Below are 19,225 nucleotides of genomic sequence, written 5' to 3' on the forward strand. Positions count from 1 at the left end.
CACAGAACCTAAAGAGCCCATAGTCAGTCCGTGTTCTATCTTCATTCTTTAAAGAGAAGACACTGCAAAGAATGAGCCTGCATCTGAAGAAGTATCCCTGAACAGAAACCTTCCTAAGAATCACCTGTCAGGGTCCTGAATGAGACACTTCATGATTGCTACGCAGACCGGTCCCACAGTGTCCAACTTAGCACAGACGCATCCCTGTCGTGAGAACGTACCGTAGCACCGTGCCCTCGTACATTTGAAGTGTTCTGAGACGAGGTAGACACTGTGGAACATCACGGGTGTTGAACTTCCAGTATGTATCCTAGAGGACTAAGTGTCTTACCCTGTTCTTCACACACAGGATGCAACCTTCCCACTGTCCGTCCTTGTTCTATCTTCATTCCTCCACTGGAAAGACATTGTGAGAAGTGAGATTCTTCCTGAAGGAGTTTCCCTTAAACAGAACTTGCTATAGTCCAACGGATAGACGTACGATCTGTAGACCTATGTGCGCCTATTGAAGTAAGCACAGAGTCAGTCCCAAGACCTTCCTTCGTTGACAGATGCAACACTGCAATGATTCTCTCCTAAAGCACACTTCCCTCACAATGTTGGAAGCGTTTTTGCCACAGAAAGAAAGTGCAGATGACCACTGGTCGTGAGCATACAATATGTGTTTGGAATGCGTAAGCGACATAGCCTGCATTTAGTCACAGTACCTAATGGGCCCTTTGTCCGCCCGTGTTCTATATTTTTTCCTAAAGGAGAAGACACTGTTATAAAGGAGCACAAACCTGAAGTAGGATCCCTGAACAGATACCTTCCCAAGAATCACCTCTCAGGATCTGGCATGAGACATTTCATGATTGCTATCTAGAGAAGTCCCACAGTTTCCAACATAGCACAGAATCATCCCTGTCAGGAGAATGTACTGTATCAGAGGTGCCTCGTATATTTGAATTGTTCTGAGTCGAGGAAGACACTGTGGAACATCACAGGTGTTGAACTTCCATTATGTGTCATAGAGGCCTAAGTGGCTTTCCCTTTCCTTTTTCACAGGATGCAAACTTCCCTCTGTCCGTCCTTATTCTATCTTCTTTCCTCCACTGGAAAGACACTGTGAGAAGTGAGATTCCGCCTGTAGGAGTTCCCCTTAAACAGAACTTGCTATAGTCCAACAAATAGACGTACGAGACTGTAGCCTTATGAGCACCTATTGCAGTTACCACAGAGTCACTCCCAAGAGCTTCCATCCTTTACAGACGCAACACTGCAACGAACATTCCTAAAGCACACATCCCTCTCAATGATGGAAGCGTTTTTGCCACAGAAAGAAAGTGCAGATGACCCCTGCTCGTGAACATCCAATATGTGTTTTGGATACGTAAGCGCCAGCGCCTGCAATTTACTCACAGTACCTAATATGCCCATTGTCCGTCTGTGTTCTATCCTCATTCCTCAAAGGAGAAGACAGTGTTATGAATGAGCACGCACCTGAAGTAGGATCCCTGAACAGATACCTTCCTAAGAATCACCTGTCAGTGTCTGGTATGAGACACTTCATGATTGCTATATGGAGAAGTCCGACATTTTCCAACTTAGCACAGACTCATTCCTTTCGTGAGAACGTAATGTACCACAGTCCCTCGTATTTTGAAGTGTTCTGAGATGACGTAGACAGTGTGGAACATCACAGGTGTTGATCTTCCAGTATGTGTCGTAGAGTGCTACATGCATCACCCTGTTTTTCACTCACAGGCTGCAAACCTCCCGCTGACCTTCCTTGTTCTATCTTCTTTCCTCCACTGGAAAGACACTGTGAGCAGTGAGATTCTGCCTGAAGCAGTTTCCCTTAAACAAAACTTGCTATAGTGCAACGGATAGACGTACGAGACTGCGGCCCTATGTGCGCCTATTGCAGTTAACACAGAGTCAATCCCAAAGCTTCCTTTTTGACAGACGCAACACTGCAACGAATCCTTCCTAAAGCACACATACCTCACAATGATGGAAGCGTTTTTGACACAGAAAGAAAGTGCGGATGACCACTGGTCGTGACCATCCAATATGTGTTTGGGGTGCATAAGTGCAATAGCCCGCACTTTACTCACAGTACTTAATGTGCCCATAGTCCGTCCGTGTTCTATCTTCCTTCCTCAAAGGAGAAGACACTGCTATGAATGAGCACGAACCTGAAGTAGGATAACTGAACAGAAACTTTCCTAAGAATCACCTCTCAGGTTTCTATGTAAGACACTTCATGTTTGCTACACAGACAGGTCCAACAGATTGCAAGGTAGCACAGTCTCTTTCCTGTCATGAGAACGTACTGTACCATGGTTTTCTCGTAGATTTGAAGTGTTCTGAGACGAGGTAGACACTGTGAAAGATCACAGGTGTTGAACTTCTAGTATGTGTCATAGATTGCTACGTGCAATACCCTGTCCTTCACTCACAGGATGCAGCCTTCCTGCTCTCCGTCCTTGTTATATCTTCTTTCCTCCACTGGAAAGACACTGTGAGAAGTGAGATTCCGCCTGAAGTAGTTTACATTAAACAGAACTTGCTATAGTCCAACAGATAGTCGTCCTAGACTGGAGCCCTATGTGTGCCTCTTGCAGTTACCACAGAGTTACTCCCAAGAGCTTCCTTCTTGACAGATGCAACACTGCAATGAATCCCTTCTAAAGCACACTTCCCTCACAATGTTGGAAACGTTTTTGACACAGAAAGCAAGTGCGGGTGACCACTGGTCATGAACATCCAGTATATGTTTGGGATGCCTAAGTGCCATAGCATGCGCTTTACTCACAGTACCTAATGAGCCCATAGTCCGTCCTTGTTCTATCTTCATTCCTCAAAGGAGAAGACACTGTTATGAATTAGTACGCACCTGAAGAAGGATTGCTGAACAGAACTTTCCTAGGAATCACTTGTCAGTGTCCTATATGCACCTTTTGCAGTTACCACAGAGTCACTCCCAAGAGTTTCCTTCTATGACAGATGCAACACTGCAATGAATCCCTCCTAAAGCACTCTTCCCTACAATGTTGAAAGCGTTTTTGACACAGAAAGAAAGTACGGATGACCACTGGTAGGGAATATCCAACATGTGTTTGGGATGCCTAAGCACCAAAGCCTGCAACTTACTCACAGTACCTAATGAGCCCAAAGTCTGTCCATGTTGTATCTGCATTCTTAAAAGGAGGAGACACTGTTATGCATGAGCACGCACCTGAAGTAGGATCCCTGAACAGATACCATCCTAAGAATCACCTGCCAGGGTTTGGGATGAGACACTTAATGATTGCTAAGTAGAGAAGTTCCACAATTTCCACCTTAGCCCAGACTCATCCCTGATGGGAGAATGTACTGTATCAGAGTTCCCTCATACATTTGAAGTGTTCTGAGTCGAGGAAGATACTGTGGAACATCACAGGTGTTGAATTTCCAGTATGTGTCATAGAGTGCTACGTGATGTACCCTGTCCTTCAATCACAGGATGCAACCTCCCGCTGGCCGTCGTTGTTCAATCTTCTTTCCGCCACTGGAAAGACACTGTGAGAAGTGAGATTCCGCCTGAAGGAGTTTCCCTTAAACAGAAGTTGCTATAGTCCAACGGATAGACGTCCGAGACTAGAGCCCTATGTTTGCCTATTGAAGTTACCACAGAGTGAGTCCCAAGAGCTTCCCTCTTTGACAGTCGCAACACTGAAATTGATCCCTCCTAAAGCACACATCCCTCACAAGGATGGAAGTGTTTATGCCACAGAAAGAAAGTGCGGATGACCACTGGTCAGGAACATCCAATATGTGTTTGGGATGCATAAGCGCCATAGCCTGAAATTTACTCACAGTACCTAATGTGCCCATTGTCCATCCGTGTTCTATCTTCATTCCTCTAAGGAGAAGACAATGTTATGAATTAGCACGCACCTGAATAGGATCCCTGAACAGATAACGTCCTAAGTATCACATGTCAGTGTCTGGTATTAGACACTTCATGATTGATATACAGAGAAGGTCCACAGTTTGAACATAGCACAGACTCATCCCATAGTGAGAATGTACTGTATAAGAGTTCCCTCGTACATTTGAAGTGTTTTAAGTCGAGGAAGACATTGTGGAACATCACAGGTATTGAACTTCGAGTATGTGTCATAGATGCCTAAGTGCCTTACCCTGTCCTTCACTCACAGGTTGTAAACTTCCCTCTGTCCGTCCTTGTTCTATCTTCTTTCATCCACTGGAAAGACACTGTGAGAAGTGAGTATCCTCCTGAAGGAGTTTCCCTTAAACAGAACTTGCTATAGTCCAACGGATAGATGTACGAGACTGTAGCCCTATGTGCGCCAATTGCAGTTATCACAGAGTAACTCCCAAGAGCTTCCTTCTTTGACAGATGCAACACTGCAACGATTCTCTTCTAAAGCACACTTCCGTCACATTGATGGAAGCGTTTTTGCCACAGAAAGAAAATGCGGATGACCAATGGTCGTGAACATCCAATATGTGTTTGGGATGCGTAATGTCATAGCCTGCACTTTACTCACAGTACCTAATGTGCCCATTGTCCGTCCGTGTTCTAACTTCACTCCTCAATGGAGAAGCCACTGGTATGAATGAGCATACACCTGAAGTAGGATCCCTGAACAGAAACCTTCCTAAGAATAACCTGTCAGGTTCTGGTATGAGACACTTCATGATCACCTGTCAGGTTCTGGTATGAGACACTTCATGATTGCTAACAGAGTGGCACACACACATGTTGCTTTCCAACATAGCACAGACACATCCCTGTTTGGAGAATGTACTGTATCAGAGTTCCCTCACACATTTATAGTGATCTGAATTGAGGTGGACACTGTGAAACATCACAGGAGTTGAACTTCGAGTATGTGTCATAGTGGCCTAAGTGCCTTACCCTGTCTTCACTCACAGGATGCAAACTTCCCGCTGTACGTCCTTGTTCTATCTTCTTTCCTCCACTGGAAAGAGACTGTGAGAAACGAGATTCCTCCTGTAGGAGTTTACCTTAAACAGAACTTGCTATAGACCAACGGATAGACGTCCGTGATAGGAGACCTATGTGCGCCTATAGTAGTTACCACAGAGTCAGTCCCAAGAGCTTCCTTCTTTGACAGACGCAAACTTCAACGAATCCCTCCTAAATCCCACTTCCCTGACAATGTTGGAAGCGTTTTTGCCACAAAAAGGAAGTGCGAATGACCACTGGTCGTGAACATCCAAATAGTGTTTGGGATGCCATGTTCTATCTTCATTAATCAAAGGAGAAGACACTGTTATGAATGAGCAGGCACCTGAAATAGGATCCCTGAACTGATACCGTCCCACGATTCACCATTCAGGGTCTGGTTTGAGACACTTCATGATTGCTATACTGAGAATGCCCACCGTTTCCAACTTAGCACAGACTCATCCCTGTCGTAAGAATGTACTGTATCAGAGTTCCGTCGCTCATTTGAAGTGTTCTGAGACGTGGTAGACACTGTGGAGCATCACATGTGTTGATCTCCGAGTATGTGTAATAGAGGACTAAGTGCCTTACCCTGTCCTTCACACAGGATGCAAACTTCCTGCTGTCTGTCCTTGTTCAATCTTCTTTCCTCCACGGAAAAGCACTGTGAGAAGTGAGATTCTGCTTGACGGAGTTTCCCTTAAAAAGTACTTGCTATAGTCCAACGGATAGATGCCTGAGACTGGAGCCCTATGTGCGCCTATTGCAGTTACCACAGAGTCAGTCCCAAGACCTTCCTTCTTTGACAGACACAACATTGAAACGAATCTTTCCCAATGCACACTTCCCCCACAATGATGGAAGGGTTTTTGCCTCAGAAAGAAAGTGCGAATGACCACTGGTCGTGAACATCCAATATGTGTTTGGGATGTGTAAGCGCCATAGCCTGCACTTTAAAACAGTACCTAATGTGCCCATTGTCCGTGAGTGTTCTATCTTCATTCCTCAAAAGAGAAGACACTGTTATAAATGAGCACGCACCTGAAGTAGATCCCTGAACATATACCATCCTAGAATCACCTGTCAGGTTCTGGTATGAGACACTTCATGATTGCTATACAGAGAAGGTCCACTGTTGCCAACTTAGCACAGACTCATCCCTGTCATGAGAATGTACTGTACCACAGTTCCCTCGCACATTAGAAGTGTTTTGAGTCGAGGTAGAAACTGTGGAACATCACAGGTGTTGAACTTCCGATATGAGTCATAGAGGCCTAAGTGCCTTACCCTGTCCTTAAATCACAGGATGCAACAATCCCGCTCTCCGTCCTTGTTCTATCTTTTTTCCTTCACTTGAAAGACACTGTGAAAATTGAGATTCCGTCTGAAGGAGTTTCCCTTAAACAGAACGTGCTATAGTCCAACGCATAGACGTCCAAGTCTGGAGCCCTATGTGCGCCTATTGCACTTACCACAGAGTCAGTCCCAAGAGCTTCGTTCTTTTACAGACGCAACACTGCAACGAATCCCTCCTAAGGCACACTTCCCTCACTATGATGGAAGCGTTTTTGCCACAGAAAGAAAGTGCGGATGACCACGAGTTGTGAACATCAAATATGTGTTTGGAATGCGTAAGCGACATAGGCCGCACTCTACTCACAGTACCTAAAGTGCCCATAGTCCGTCCGTGCTCTATCTTCATTTCTCAAAGGAGAAGACACTGTTATGAATGAGCAGGCACCTGACGTAGGATCCCTGAATCACCTGTCAGGATCTGGTAGGAGACACTTAATGATTGCTATGCTGAGAAGGCACACAGTTTCCAATCTAGCAGAGACTCATCCCTGTCGTGAGAACGTTCTGTATCCGAGTTCCCTCGTACATTTGAAGTGTTATGTGTCGAGGTAGACACTGTGGAACATCACAGGTGTTGAACTTTGAGGATGTGTCATATAGGCCTAAGTGCCTTACCCTGTCTTTCACTCACAGGATGCAAACTTCCCGCTGTCGGTCCTTGTTCTATCTTCTTTCCTCTACTGGAAATTAACTGTGAGAAGTGTGATTCCTCCTTAAGTAGTTTCCCTTAAACAGAAGTTGTTATAGTCCAATGGATAGTCGTAAGAGACTGTAGCCCTATGTGCACCATTGCAGTTATCAGAGAGTCAGTCCCAAGAGCTTCCTTCTTTGATATAGGCAACACTGCAATGATTCTCTCCTAAAGCACTCTTCTCTCACAATGTTGGAAGCGTTTTTGTCACAGACAGAAAGTTCGGATGACCACTGGTCGTGAAAATCCAAATAGTGTTTTGGATGCCTAAGCGCCATAGCCTGCACTTTACTCACAGTACCTAATGTGCCCATTGTCCGTCCGTGTTCTATCTTCATTCCCCAAAGGGAAGACACTGTTATGAATGAGCACACACCTGAAGTAAGATCCCTGAACAGATACCGTCCTAAGAATCACCTGTCAGAGTCTGGTATGAGACACTTCATGATTGCTATACCGAGAAAGTCTACAGTATCCAACTTAGCACAGACTCATCCCTGTCGTGAGAATGTACAGTATCAGACTTCCCTCGTACATTTGAAGTGTTCTGAGTCGAGGTAGACACAGTGGAACATCACAGGTGTTGAACTTCCAGTATGTATAATAGAGGCCTAAGAGCCTTACTCTGTATTAAATCACAGGATGCAACCTTCCCTCTCTCCATCCTTGTTCTAATTTCCTTCCTCTACTGGAAAGACCCTGAGAGTAGTGAAATTCCGCCTGAAAGAGTTTCTCTTAAAGAGTACTTGCTATAGTCCAAGGGACTGACGTCCGAGCCTGGAGCCCTATGTGCGCCTATTGCAGTTACCACAGAGTCAGTCGAAGAGCCTCCTTCTTTGACAGACAAAACACTGCAATGAATCCCTCCTAAACCTCACTTCCCTCACAATGATGGAAGCATTTTTGCCACAGAAAGATAGTGCGGATGACTCCTGGTCGTGAACATCCAATATGTGCTTGGAATGCATAAACGCCCTAGCCTGCACATTACTCACAGTACCTAATGTGCCCATTGTCCGTCCGTGTTCTATCTTCATTCCTCAAAGGATAAGACACTGTTAAGAATGAGCAGGCATCTGAAGTCGGATCCCTGAACAGATAACTTCCTAAGAATCACCTCTCAGAGTCTGGTATGAGACACTTCATGATTGCTATATAGAGAAGTCCCACAGTTACCAACTTAGCACAGACTCATCCCTGTCAGCAGAATGTACTGTATCAGAGTTCCCTTGAACATTTGAAGTGTTCGGAGTCGAGAAAACACTGCGGAACATCACAAGTGTTGAACTTCGAGTATGTGTCATAGAGTGCTATGTGCATTACCCTGTCCTTCTCTCACAGGGCAACCTTCCCGCTGTCCGTCCCTGTTCTTTCTTCATTCCTCCACTGGAAAGACACTATGAGCAGTGAGAATCTGCCTGAAGGAGTTTCCCTTAAACAGAAGTTGCTATAGTCCAACGGATAGACGTAAGAGACTGTAGCACTATGTGCGCCAATTGCAGTTACCACAGAGTCAGTCCCAAGAGGTTCCTTCTTTGAAAGACGCAACACTGCAATGATTCTCTCCTAAAGCACACTTCTCTCACGATGTTGGAAGAGTTTTTGCCACAGAAAGAACGTGCAGATGACCACTGGTCGTGAACATCCAAATAGTGTTTAGGATGCATAAGCGCCATAGCCTGCACTTTACTCACAGTAACTAATGTGCCCATTGTCCGTCCATGTTCTATCTTCATTCCTCAAAGGAGAAGACTCTGTTATGCATGAGCACGCACCTGAAGTAGGATCCCTGAAAAGATACCTTCCTAAGAATCACCTGTCAGGGTCTGGTATGAGACATTTCATGATTGCTATACAGAGAAGGCCCACAGTTTCCAACTTAGCACAGACTCATCCCTATCATGAGAATGTAGCAAATCAGAGTTCCCTCGTACATTTGAAGTGTTCTGAGTCGAGGAGGACACTGTGAAACATCACAGGTATTGAACTTCGAGTATGTGTCATAGAGGCCTAAGTTCCTTACCCTGTCCTTCACTCAAGGATGCAACCTTCCCTTGTCTGTCCTTGTTCTATCTTCTTTCCTCCACTGGAAAGTCACTGTGAGAAGAGAGATTCCTACTGAAGGAGTTTACTTTAAACAGAACTTGATATAGTCCAAATAGCCGCCCGAGACTGGTGCCCTATGTGCGCCTATTGCAGTTACCACAGAATCAGTCCCAAGAGCTTCCTTCTTTGACAGTCGCAACACTTCAATGATTCCCTCCTAAAGCACACATCCCTCACAATGTTGGAAGCGTTTTTGTAACATAGAGAAAGTGCGGATGACCACTCTTCGTGAACATCCAAATAGTGCTTTGGATGCCTAATCGCCATAGTCTGAACTTTACTCACAGTACCCAAAGTGCCCATTGTCCATTCGTGTTCTATCTTCATTCCTGAAAGGAGAAGACAGTGTTATGAATGAGCACGCACCTGAAGTAGGACCCCAGAACAGATACCTTCCTAAGAATCACCTGTCAGTTCTGGTATGAGGCACTTCATGATTGCTATATAGAGAAGTCCCACAGTTTCGAACTTAGCACAGACTCATCCCTGTCGGAGGAATGTACTGTATCAGAGTTCCCTCGTACATTTAAAGTGTTCTGAGGTGGCGGGGGGTGGGAGGTTGGGGTACCAGGAGGTGGGTATTATAGAGGGCACAGCTTGCATGGAGCACTGGGTGTGGTGAAAAAATAATGAATACTGTTTTTCTGAAAATAAATAAATTGGAAAAAAAAAAGAAGTAAAAAATTACCAGACCCCAGAAGCTCCCCTGTGCTCCCTTCCACTTCCTATCCTGACCAGGTTAACCGTTGTTTTGATTTCTGTCATCACTAGTTTGATGTTCAATATTTTATGAAAAAATATACTTCAAATAAGTGGATTCCTAAAAAAAAAAAAAAGAAAGTCCGGATGACCACTGGTCGTGAACATGCAATATGTGCTTGGGATGTGTAAGCGCCATAGCCTGCACTTTATGCACAGTACCTAATGTGCCCATAGTCCGTCCCTATTCTATCTTCATTCCTCAAATGAGAAGACACTGTTATGAATGAGCACGCACCTGAAGTAGGATCCCTGAACAGATACCTTCCTAAGAATTACCAGTCAGGGTCTGTTATGAGACACTTCATGACTGCAATACAGAGAAGGCCCACAGATTCCGACTTAGCACAGAATCATCCCCGTCTGGAGAATGTACTGTATCAGAGTTCCCTCGTACATTTATGTGTTCTGAGTCAAGGTAGACATGTGGAACATCACAGGTGGTGAACTTCGAGTGTGTGTCATTGAGGCCTAAGGGTCTTACCCTATCCTTCAATCACAGGAAGCAACTTTCCGGCTGTCCTCCCTGTTCTATCTTCTTTCCTCCACTGGAAAGAAATTATGAGAAGTGAGATTCCGCATGAAGGAGTTTACCTTAAATAGAATTTGCTATAGTCCAACGGATAGACATCCGAGACTGGAGCCCTATGTGCGCATATTGCATTTACCACAGAGTCACTCCCAAGAGCTTCCTACTTTGACAGACGCAACACTGCAACGAATCCCTCCTAAAGCACACTTCCCTCACAAAGTTGGAAGCATTTTTGATACAGAAAGAAAGTGCGGAGGACCACTGGACGGGAACATCCAATATGTGTTTGGGATGCCTAAGCTCCATAGCCTGCACTTTACTCACTGAACCTAATGAGCCCATAGAATGTCCGTGTTCTATCTTCGTACCGCAAAGGAGAAGAAACTATTATTAATGAGTACACACCTGAAGTAGGATCCATGAACAGAAACTTTCCTAAAAATCACCTGTCAGGGTCCTGTATGAGACACTTTATGATTGCTACACAGACAGGTACGACCATTTCCAACTTAGCACATTCTCATTCCTGTCGTGAGAACGTACAGTAGCACTGTTCCCTCGTACATTAGAAGTGTTTTGAGACAAACTAGACACAGTGGAACATCACAGTTGTTGACCTTCCAATATGTGTCATAGAAGCCTAAGTGCCATACCCTGTCCTTTACGTGCAGGATGCAACGTTCCCTCTGCGTCCTTGTTCTATCTTCTTTCCTCTACTGTAAAGACACTGTGAGAAGTGAGATTATGCCTGAAGGAGTTTCCCTTAAGCAGAACTTGTTATAGTCCAAAGGATAGACTTCTGATACTAGAGCCCTATGTGCGCCTATTGCGGTTACCACAGACTCAGTCGCAAGAGCTTCCTTCTTTGACAGACGCAAGAGTGCAACGATTATACTGAGTGAAATAAGTCAAGCAGAGAGAGTCAATTATCATATGGTTTCACTCATTTGTGGAGCATAACAAATAGCATGGTGGACTAGGGGCCTTAGAGAGGAGTAGGGAATTGGGTACATTGGAAGTGGAGGTGAACCAGGAGATACTATAGACTCTGAAAAACAGTCTGAGGGGTTTAAAGTGGCGGTGGTGTGGGAGGCTGGGGTACCAGGTGGTGGGCATTATAGAGGGCACGGCTTGCATGGAGCACTGGGTGTTGTGAAAAAATAATGAATAATGTTTTTCTGAAAATAAATAATTTGGAAAAAAAAAAAGAGTGCAACAAATCCGTCCTAAAGCACACATCCATCTCAATTATGGAAGCGTTTTTGAACAGAAAGAGTGTGCAGATGACCTCTGGATCTGAACATCCAATATGTCTTTGGAATGCCTAAGCGCCATAGCCAGCACTATACTCACAGTACCTAATGTGCCCATAGTCCGTCCGTGTTTTATCTTCATTCCTCAAAGGAGGAGACACTGTTTTGATTCTGTACGCACTTTAAGTAGGATCCCTGAAAAGATACCTTCCCTAGAATCACCTCAGTGTTCTGTATGAGACACTTTATGATTGCTACACACAGGTCCTACAGTTTCCAACACAGGTGTTGTCCTTCCATTATGTGTCATAGAGGCCTAAGTATCTTACCGTGTCCTTCACTCGCAGGATGCAACGTTCCCTCTGTGAGTCCTTGTTCTATCTTCTTTCCATCTCTGGAAAGACACTGTGAGAAGTGAGATTATGGATGAAGGAGTTTCCCTAAAACAGAACTTACTATAGTCCAACGGATAGACGTCTGATTCAAGAGCCCTATGTGGGCCTATTGCACTTACCACAGAGTCAGTCCCAAGAGCTTCCTTCTTTGAACAGACACAACACTGCAACGAATCCCTCCTAAAGCACACTTCCCTCACAATGTTGGTAGCGCTTTTAACACAAAAAGAGAGTGCGGATGACCACTGGTCCTGAACATCCAATATATGTTTGGGATGCCAAAGCGCCATAGCCTGCAATTTACTCACAATACCTAATGTACCCATAATCCGTCCATGTACTATCTTCATTCCTCAAAGGAGGAGACACTGTTTTGAATGAGATCTCACTTTAAGTTGGAACCCTGCAAAGATACCTTCCCTAGAATCACCTGTCAAGTTCATGTAGGAGACACTTTATGCTTGCTACACAGACAGGTCCTACAGTTTCCAACTTAGCACAGATTTGTTCCTGTCGTGAGAACGTACAGTAGCATAGTTCCCTCGTACATTTGAAGTATTTTGAGAAACGTTAGACCCAGTGGAACATCACAGGTGTTGACGTTCCATTATGTGTGATAGATGTATAAGTGCCCGAGGCTGTCCTTCACTCAGGGTACAACGTTCCCTCTGTCCTTCCTTGTTCTGTCTTCTTTTTTCCACTAGAAAGACACTGTGAAAAGTGAGATTCCGCCTGAATGAGTTTCCCTTAAAAGAACTTGCTATAGTCCAACAGATTGACGTCTGATACTAGAGCCCTATGTTCGCCTATTGCAGCTAACACAGAATCAGTCCCAAGAGCTTCCTTCTTTGACAGACGCAACACTGCAACGAATCCCTCATAAGGCACACTTCCCTCACAATTTCCGAAGCGTTTTTGACACAGACAGAAAGTGCTGATGACCTCCAATATGTGTTTGGGATGCCTAAGCGCCATAGCCTGCACTTTACTCACAGTACCGAATGTGCCCATAGTCCGTCGGTGTTCTATCTTCATTCCTCATAGGAGGAGACACTGTTTTGAATGAGAAATCACTTTAAGTAGGATTCCTGAAATGATAACTTCCTACGAATCACCTGTCAGGTTCCTGTAGGAGACACTTCATGATTGCTACACAGACAGGTCCTACAGTTTCCAAATTAGCACAGACTCATTCCTGTTGTGAGAACGTACAGTAGCACAGTTCCCTCGTACATTCTAAGTGTTATGAGGTGAGTTAGACACAGTGGAACATCAAAGGTGTTGACCTTCCAGTATGTGTCATAGAGCCTAAGTGCCATACCCTGTCCTTCAATCTCAGGGTGCAACTTTATTTCTGTGCGTCCTTGTTCTATCTTCTTTACACCACTGGAAAGACACTGTAAGAAGTGAGATTCCGCCTGAAGGAGATTCCCTTAAACAGAACTTGCTATAGTCCAAAGGATAGACGTATGATACTAGAGCCCTTGGGCGCCTATTGCAGTTACCTCAGAGTCAGTCCAAACAGCTTCCTTTTTTGACAGACGCAACACAGCAACAAAGCCGTCCTAAGGCACACTTCCCCCACAAGTTGGAATCGTTTTAGACACAGAAAGAGATTGCGGATGACCACAGGTCCTGAACATCCAATATGTGTTTGGGATGCCTATGCGACATAGCCAGCAGTTTACTCACAGTACCTAATGTGCCCATAGCCCTTCCGTGTTCTATCTGCATTCCTCAAAGGAGGAAACACTGTTTTGCATGAGAACTCATTTTAAGTAGGATCCCTGAAAAGATACCTTCATAAGAATCACCTGTCAGGGTCCTGTATTAGAAACTTTGTGATTGCTACACAGACAGATCCTACAGTTACCAACTTAGCACAGAATCATTCCTGTCGTGAGAACGTACAGTAGCACAGTTCACTCGTACATTTGAAGTGATTCGAGACAAGTTAGAAACAGTGGAACATCACAGGTGTTGACCTTCCAGTATGTATCATAGAGCCCTAAGTGACATACCTGTCCTTCACTCGCAGGATGCAACGTTCCCGGTATGCCTCCTTGTTCTATATTTTTCCTCCACTGGAAAGACTCTGTGAAAGTGAGATTATGCCTGAAGGATATTCCCTTAAAAAGAACTTGCTATCTTCACGGGTACACGTCTGATACTAGATCCCTATGTGCGCCTAATGCAGTTACCACAGAGTCAGTCCCAAGAGCTTCCTTCTTTGACTGATACAACACTGCAATGAATCCCTCCTAAAGCACACTTCCCTCACAATGCTGGAAGCGTTTTTGACACAGAAAGAAAGTGTGGATGACCACTGGTGTTGAACATCCAATATGTGTTGGGATGCCTAAGCACCATAGCCTGCACTTTACTCACAGTAGCTAATGAGCCCATAGTCCGTCTGTGTTCTATCTTCATTCCTCAAAGAAGGTGACACTGTTTTGAATGAGAAATCACTTTAAGTAGGATTCCTGAAATGATACCTTCCTACGAATCACCTGTCAGGATCCTGTAGGAGATACTTTATGATTGCTACACAGACAGGTCCTACAGTTTCGAACTTAGCACAGACTCATTCCATTCGTGTGAACGTACAGTAGCATTGTTCCCTATACATCTGAAGTGTTTTAAGACGAGTTAGACACAGTGGAACATCACAGGTGTTGACCTTAGAGCCTAAGTGCCATACCCTGTCCTTCCCTCGCAGGATGCAACGTTCCTTTTTTCGTTCTTGTTCTATCTTCTTTCCGCCACTAGAAGGACACTTTGAGAAGTGAGATTATGCGTGAAGGCATTTCCCTTAAACAGAACTTGCTATAGTCCAACGGATAGACGTCTGATACTAGAGCCCTATGGGTGCCTATTGCAATTACCTCAGAGTCAGTCCAAAGAGCTTCCTTCTTTGACAGACGCAACACTGCAATGAATCCCTCTTAAAGAACACATCCCTCACAATTATGGAAGTGTTTTTGAAACAAAAAGAGAGTGTGGATGATCAATGGTCCTGAACATCCAATATGTGTTTAGAAAGCCTAAGTGCCATAGCCTGCTTTTAACTCAAAGTACCTAATGTTCCCATAGTGCGTCCGTGTTCTATCTTCATTGCTCAAAGGAGGAGACACTGTTTTAATTGAGAACTCACTTTAAGTAGTATCCCTGCAAAAATACCATCCCTAGAATCACCTGTCAGGGTCTTGTATGAGACACTTTATGATTGCTACACAGACATGTCCTACAGTTTCCAACGTAGCACAGACTCATTCCTGTCGTGAGAACGTACAGTAGCACAGTTTCCTCCTACATTTGAAGTTTTTGAGACCAGTTAGACACAGTGGAACATCACAGGTGTTGACCTTCCTGTATATGTCTTTGAGGCCTAAGTGCCATACCATGTTCTTCATTCGCAGGATGCAACGTTCACTCTTTGCATCCTTGTTCTATCTTCTTTACTCCACTGGAAAGACAGTGTGAGAAGTGAGATTATGCCTGAAGGAGTTTCCCTTAAAAGAACTTGCTATAGTCCAAAGGATAGACGTCTGATACTAGAGCCCTATGTGCGCCTATTGCAGTTACCACAGAGTCAGTCCCAAGAGCTTCCTACTTTGACAGACGCAACACTGCAATGAATCCCTCCTAAAGCACACTTCTCTCACAATGCTGGAAGTGTTTTTGACACAGAAAGAGAGTGTGCATGACCACTGGCCCTGAACATCAAATATGTGTTCCGTATGCCTATTCGCCATAGCCTGCACTTTAATCACAGTACCTAATGTTCCCATAGTCCATCCATGTTCTATCTTCATTCCTCAAAGGAGGAGACACTCTTTTGAATAAGAACGCACTTTAAGTAGGATCCCTGAAATGATACCTTCCCTAGATCACCTGTCAGGATCCTATAGGAGACACTTTATGATTGCTACACAGACAGGTCATGCACTTTCCAACTTATCACAGACTCATTCCTGTCTTGAGAACGTATATTAGCACAGTTCCGTCATAAACTTGAAGTGTTTTGAGATGAGTTAGGCACAGTGGAACATCACAGGTGTTGATATTCCAGTATGTGTCATAGAGCGTTAAGTACCATACCGTTTCCTTCACTCTCAGGGTGCAACGTTCCCTCTGACCTTCCTTGTTCTATCTTCCTCCCTCCACTGGAAAGACACTCTGAAAAGGAGATTATGTCTGAAGGATTTTCCCTTAAACAGAACCTGCTAAAGTCCAACGGATAGACGTCGGATACTAGAGACCATGTGCGCCTATTGCAGTTACCACAGAGCCAGGTCTAAGAGCTTCCTACTTTGACAGACGCAATACTGCAACGAATCCCTCCTATGTCACACTTCCTTCACAATGTTGAAAGCGTTTTTGACACAGAAAGAGAGTCCTGATGACCACTGGTCCTGAACATCCAATAAGTGTTTGGGATGCCTATGAACCATAGCCTGCACTTAACTCAGAGTACCTCATGTGCCCATACCCCGTCCGTGTTCTACCTTCATTCCTCAAAGGAGGAGACTCTGTTCTGAATAAGAACGCACTTTTAGTAAGATCCCTGAAAAGATACCTTCCCTAGAATCACCTGTCAGGGTCCTGTAGGAGACACTTTATGATTGCTACACAGACATGTCCTACTGTTTCCTAAGTTGCACAGACTCATTCCTGTCGTGAGAACATACAGTAGCACAGCTCCCTCGTACATTTCAAGTGTTTTGAGACTAATTGGACACAGTGGAACATCACAGGTGTTGACGTTACAGTTTGAGTCATAGAGGGCTAAGTGCCATACCCTGTCCTTCACTCGCAGGATGCAAAATTCCCTCTGTGCGTCCTTGTTCTGTCTTCTTTCCTCCACTGGGAAGACACTGTGAGAAGTGAGATTATTCCTGAAGGAGTTTCCCTTAAACAGAACATGCTATAGTCCAACGGATAGTCGTCTGATACTAGAGCCCTATTTGCGCCTATTGCAGTTACCACAGAGTCAGTCCCAAGAGCTTCCTTCTTTGACAGACGCAACACTGCAACAAATCCCTCCAAAAGAAGACTTCCCTCACAATGCTGGAAGCGTTTTTAACACAGTAAGAGAGTGCGGATGACCTCTGGTCTTGAATATCCAATATGTGTTTGGGATGCCTAAGCGCAATAGCCTGCACTTTACTCACAGTACCTAATGTGCCCATAGTCCGTCCATGTTCTCTAGTCATTCCACAAAGGAGGAGACACTCTTTTGAATGAGAACTCTCTTTTTTAAGAAAGATCCCTGCAAAGATACCTTCCCTAGGATCACCTGTCAGGGTCCTGTATGAGACACTTTATGATTGCTACACAGACCAGTCCTACTGTTTCCTATGTAGCACAGTCTCATTCCTGTCGTGAAAACGTAGAGTAGCACAGTTCCCTCGTACATTTGAAGTGTTTTGAGACGAGTTAGGCACAGTGGAACATCACAGGTGTTGACCTTCCTGTATGTGTCATAGAGGCCTAAGGGCCATACCCTGTCCTTTACTCGCAGGATACAATGTTCCCTCTCTGAGTCCTTGTTCTATCTTCTTATCCCCACTGGAAAGACACTCTGAAAAGTGAGATTATGCCTGAAGGAGTTTCCCTTAAACAGAATTTGCTATTGTCCAACGGATAGACGTCTGATACTAGAGCCCTATGTGCGTCTATTGCAGTTACCACAGAATCAGTCTCAAGAGCTTCCTTCTTTGACAGACGCAACATTGCATTCAATCCCTCCTAAAGCACACTTCCCGCACAATGTTGGAAGCGTTTTTGACACAGAAAGAAATTGCGGATGACCACTGCTCTCGAACATCTAATATGTGTTGGCATACCTAAGTGCCATAGCCTGCACTTTACTCACAGTACCTAATGTGCCCAAGGTCTATCCGTGTTCTATCTTCATTCCTCAAAGGAGGAGACACTGTTTTGAATGAGAACTCACTTTAAGTAGGATCCCTGAAAAGATACCTTCCTCAGAATCACCTGTCAGGGTCCTGTACGAGATACTTTATAATTGCTACACAGACAGGTCCTACAGTTTCCAACTTAGCACATACTCATTCCTTTCGTGAGAATGTACAGTAGCACTTTTCCCTCTACATTTGAAGTGTTTTGAGATGAATTAGACACAGTGGAACATCACAGGTGTTGACCTTCTGGTATGTGACATAGAGGCCTAAGGGCCATAACCTGTCCTTCACTCTCAGGCGCTACGTTCCCTCTGTGCGTCCTTGTACTCTCTTCTTTCCTCCACTGGAAAGACACTGTGAGAAGTGAGATTATGCCTGAAGGAGTTTCCCTTAAACAGAACTTTCTATAGTCCAACGGATAGACGTCTGATAACAGAGCCCTATGGGCGCCTATTGCAGTTACCACAGAGTCAATCCCAAGAGCTTCATTCTTTGACAGACGCAACATTGAAACGAATCCCTCTTAAGGCACACTTCCCTCACAATGTTAGAAGCGTTTTTGACACAGAAAGAGAGTATGGATGACCACTGGTGCTGAACACCAAATATGTGTTTGGGAATGTAAGCGCAAGAACCTGCACTTTACTCACAGTACCTAATGTGCCCTTAGACCGTCCATGTCCTATCTTCTTACCTCAAAGGAGGAGACACTGTTTTGAATGAGAACTCTTTAGGTAGGGTCCCTGAAAAAATACCTTCCCTAAAATCACCTGTCAGAGTCCTGTAGGAGACACTTCATGATTTCTACACAGACAGGTCCTAAAGGTTCAACATAGCACAGACTCATTCCTGTCGTGAGAACGTACAGTAGCACAGTTACCTAGTACATTTGAAGTGTTTTGAGACGAGTTAGACACAGTGGAACATCACAGGTATTGACGTTACAGTATGTGTCATAGAGGGCTAAGTACCATACGATGTCCTTAACTCTCAGAATGCAACTTTCCCTCTGTCCTTCCTTGTTCTATCTTCTTTCCGCACCTGGAAAGACACTGTGAAATGTGAGATTCCGCCTGAAGGAGTGTCCCTTAAACAGAACTTGCTATAGTCCAACGGATAGACGTCTAACACTAGAGCCCTATGTGCGCCTATTGCAGTTAACACAGAGCCAGTCCCAAGAGCTTCCTTCTTTGACAGACGCAACACTGCAACAAATCCCTCCTAAGGCATACTTCCCCCA

This window comes from Neovison vison, chromosome 10 (genome assembly GCF_020171115.1).
Source record: "Neovison vison isolate M4711 chromosome 10, ASM_NN_V1, whole genome shotgun sequence".
NCBI lineage: Eukaryota > Metazoa > Chordata > Mammalia > Carnivora > Mustelidae > Neogale > Neogale vison.